A 4,426-nucleotide genomic window follows, 5' to 3' on the forward strand; every position below is an offset into this window, starting at 1 on the left:
TAAGACCCAGAATAGAGCAGTATAATAGAGATAAGACCCAGAATAGAGCAGTATAATAGAGATAAGACCCAGAATAGAGCGTTATAATAGAGATAAGACCCAGAATAGAGCGTTATAATCGAGATAAGACCCAGAATAGAGTGTTATAATAGAGATAAGACCCAGAATAGAGCATTATAATAGAGATAAGACACAGAATAGAGCGTTATAATAGAGATAAGACCCAGAATTGAGCAGTATAATAGAGATAAGACCCAGAATAGAGCGTTATAATAGAGATAAGACCCAGAATAGAGCAGTATAATAGAGATAAGACCCAGAATAGAGCAGTATAATAGAGATAAGACCCAGAATAGAGCATTATAATAGAGATAAGACCCAGAATAGAGCATTATAATAGAGATAGGACCCAGAATAGAGCGTTATAATAGAGATAAGACCCAGAATAGAGCGTTATAATCGAGATAAGACCCAGAATAGAGCATTATAATAGAGATAAGACACAGAATAGAGCGTTATAATAGAGATAAGACCCAGAATAGAGCGTTATAATAGAGATAGGACCCAGAATAGAGCGTTATAATAGAGATAAGACCCAGAATAGAGCGTTATAATAGAGATAAGACACAGAATAGAGCGTTATAATAGAGATAAGACCCAGAATAGAGCGTTATAATAGAGATAAGACCCAGAATAGAGCAGTATAATAGAGATAAGACCCAGAATAGAGCGTTATAATAGAGATAAGACCCAGAATAGAGCATTATAATAGAGATAAGACCCAGAATAGAGCAGTATAATAGAGATAAGACCCAGAATAGAGCGTTATAATAGAGATAAGACCCAGAATAGAGCGTTATAATCGAGATAAGACCCAGAATAGAGCGTTATAATAGAGATAAGACCCAGAATAGAGCATTACAATAGAGATAAGACACAGAATAGAGCAGTATAATAGAGATAAGACCCAGAATAGAGCATTATAATAGAGATAAGACCCAGAATAGAGCAGTATAATAGAGATAAGACACAGAATAGAGCGTTATAATAGAGATAAGACCCAGAATAGAGCGTTATAATAGAGATAGGACCCAGAATAGAGCGTTATAATAGAGATAAGACCCAGAATAGAGCGTTATAATAGAGATAAGACCCAGAATAGAGCGTTATAATAGAGATAAGACCCAGAATAGAGCAGTATAATAGAGATAAGACCCAGAATAGAGCGTTATAATAGAGATAAGACCCAGAATAGAGCAGTATAATAGAGATAAGACACAGAATAGAGTGTTATAATAGAGATAAGACCCAGAATAGAGCAGTATAATAGAGATAAGACCCAGAATAGAGCAGTATAATAGAGATAAGACCCAGAATAGAGCATTATAATAGAGATAAGACCCAGAATAGAGCAGTATAATAGAGATAAGACACAGAATAGAGCGTTATAATAGAGATAAGACCCAGAATAGAGCGTTATAATAGAGATAGGACCCAGAATAGAGCGTTATAATAGAGATAAGACCCAGAATAGAGCGTTATAATAGAGATAAGACACAGAATAGAGCGTTATAATAGAGATAAGACCCAGAATAGAGCGTTATAATAGAGATAGGACCCAGAATAGAGCGTTATAATAGAGATAAGACCCAGAATAGAGTGTTATAATAGAGATAAGACCCAGAATAGAGCGTTATAATAGAGATAAGACCCAGAATAGAGCAGTATAATAGAGATAAGACCCTGAATAGAGCGTTATAATAGAGATAAGACCCAGAATAGAGCGTTATAATAGAGATAAGACCCAGAATAGAGCAGTATAATAGAGATAAGACCCAGAATAGAGCGTTATAATAGAGATAAGACCCAGAATAGAGCGTTATAATAGAGATAAGACCCAGAATAGAGCAGTATAATAGAGATAAGACCCAGAATAGAGTGTTATAATAGAGATAAGACCCAGAATAGAGCAGTATAATAGAGATAAGACCCAGAATAGAGCAGTATAATAGAGATAAGACCCAGAATAGAGCGTTATAATAGAGATAAGACCCAGAATAGAGCGTTATAATAGAGATAAGACCCAGAATAGAGCAGTATAATAGAGATAAGACACAGAATAGAGCGTTATAATAGAGATAAGACCCAGAATAGAGCAGTATAATAGAGATAAGACCCAGAATAGAGCAGTATAATAGAGATAAGACCCAGAATAGTGGTTATAATAGAGATAAGACCCAGAATAGAGCGTTATAATAGAGATAAGACCCAGAATAGAGCGTTATAATAGAGATAAGACCCAGAATAGAGCGTTATAATAGAGATAAGACCCAGAATAGAGCGTTATAATAGAGATAAGACCCAGAATAGAGCAGTATAATAGAGATAAGACCCAGAATAGAACGTTATAATAGAGATAAGACCCAGAATAGAGCAGTATAATAGAGATAAGACACAGAATAGAGCGTTATAATAGAGATAAGACCCAGAATAGAGCGTTATAATAGAGATAAGACCCAGAATAGAGCGTTATAATAGAGATAAGACCCAGAATAGAGCAGTATAATAGAGATAAGACACAGAATAGAGCGTTATAATAGAGATAAGACCCAGAATAGAGCGTTATAATAGAGATAAGACCCAGAATAGAGCAGTATAATAGAGATAAGACACAGAATAGAGCGTTATAATAGAGATAAGACCCGGAATAGAGCGTTATAATAGAGATAAGACCCAGAATAGAGCAGTATAATAGAGATAAGACCCAGAATAGAGCGTTATAATAGAGATAAGACCCAGAATAGAGTCTTATAATAGAGATAAGACCCAGAATAGAGCAGTATAATAGAGATAAGACCCAACTGAACAGAAGTCCCTGTGGCTGCACTAATCCAGCTCGCCTGCGGCGTGAAGCTGGAATCAGCTGCTAGAAGGTCTCAGATCTTTAGGCTCTGCTCTTCCTCTCAGTTCATTTTATTTTACTTTCATTTATATGAAGCACTTTGAACTGACCACTTAAAATCAACCTGTAAATAGAGAAAATTGTCTCCTGAAATCACACGTTACCTTTTCCAGAAGTATTCGGTCATCTACCTGCACATGCATATGAACTTGAGTAACATCCCACTCTTAATCCATAGGGTTTAATATGATGTCGGCTCACCCTTTGCAGCTATAACAGCTTCAACTCTTCTGGGAAGGCTTTCCACAAGGGTTAGGAGTGTGTCTGTCTGTCTGTCTGTCTGTCTGTCTGTCCATGTATCTGTTTGTTTATCCATCTCCTACTGTGTCTCCTTGCTGTCATCGCCACCCCTTACTCTCTCTGTCTCTCTCTTTCTGTGTCTCTCTGTCTCTCTCTCTCTCTTTCTCTCTGTCTCTCTCTCTGTCTCTCTCTCTCTCTGTGTCTCTCTGTGTCTTTCTCTCTCTCTGTCTCTCTGTGTGTCTCTCTCTCTGTCTCTCTGTCTCTCTTTCTCTCTCTCTCTCTCTCTCTCTGTGTCTCTCTCTCACTGTGTCTCTCTCTCTCTGTCTCTCTCTCACTGTGTCTCTCTCTCTGTCTCTCTCTCTCTCACTGTCTCTCTCTCTCTCTGTGTCTCCCTGTCTCTCTCTGTGTCTCTCTCTCTCTCTCTCTGTGTCTCTCTGTGTCTTTCTCTCTCTCTGTCTCTCTGTGTCTCTCTCTCTGTCTCTCTGTCTCTCTTTCTCTCTCTCTCTCTCTCTCTCTCTCTCTCTCTCTCTCTCTCTCTCTCTCTTTCTCTCTGGAAGAAAACGCATCTGGAATCAGAACTCCTGTTAAAGCCTTGGACTCCTTTACGCTTTAAATGGTTTGGGTGATTTTTTCAGCTGTGCTGATTTAAATTTACTCGAAGTCGCTTTAAGAATAACGAGCCGTGTAAATGGAGCTGGTCACTGTCGCCTCTTCTGCTCTTCAGTCTGTACAGCAGAGCGCAGCAGCTCGACGTTCCACATCTCACCACTAGAGGGCGACACCTCAGCGCGTCTCGGGTCAGACCGACTCCCAGCAGGACGCCGTTTATATTATTTGTCCTCTGTGTCTTCAGCAGCTCTTTACATGGGGAATTATTTCTTTAGACTGGTGGAGAATGCGTTGTATCTGGTTCTGTGTAGCACCAAAGGGTTCTGCTATTGTCAGAAGCTGGACATTATAACAACAGAAGAACCCTTTTTGGTGCTACAAAGAGCTCTTTTGAAAAAGCTTGTATGTAGAACCATATACAACAATTCTCCATCAATCAGAAGTACAGTTTCGCCATGCATAGAACCCTTTATAGCATCCAAAGGGTTCTATGAGTGTGCACGGCTCTGTACAGACACATTGTGTTTAGAACCCTTAAGGAACCAGAGTGTACACAAACAAAAAAGGAAAAATTAATACAAACGACAGAACCATGAACACTCAAAGAACCAATTT

The sequence above is a fragment of the Pygocentrus nattereri genome, chromosome 3 (assembly GCF_015220715.1).
Source record: "Pygocentrus nattereri isolate fPygNat1 chromosome 3, fPygNat1.pri, whole genome shotgun sequence".
In the NCBI taxonomy this organism is placed as follows: Eukaryota; Metazoa; Chordata; class Actinopteri; order Characiformes; family Serrasalmidae; genus Pygocentrus; species Pygocentrus nattereri.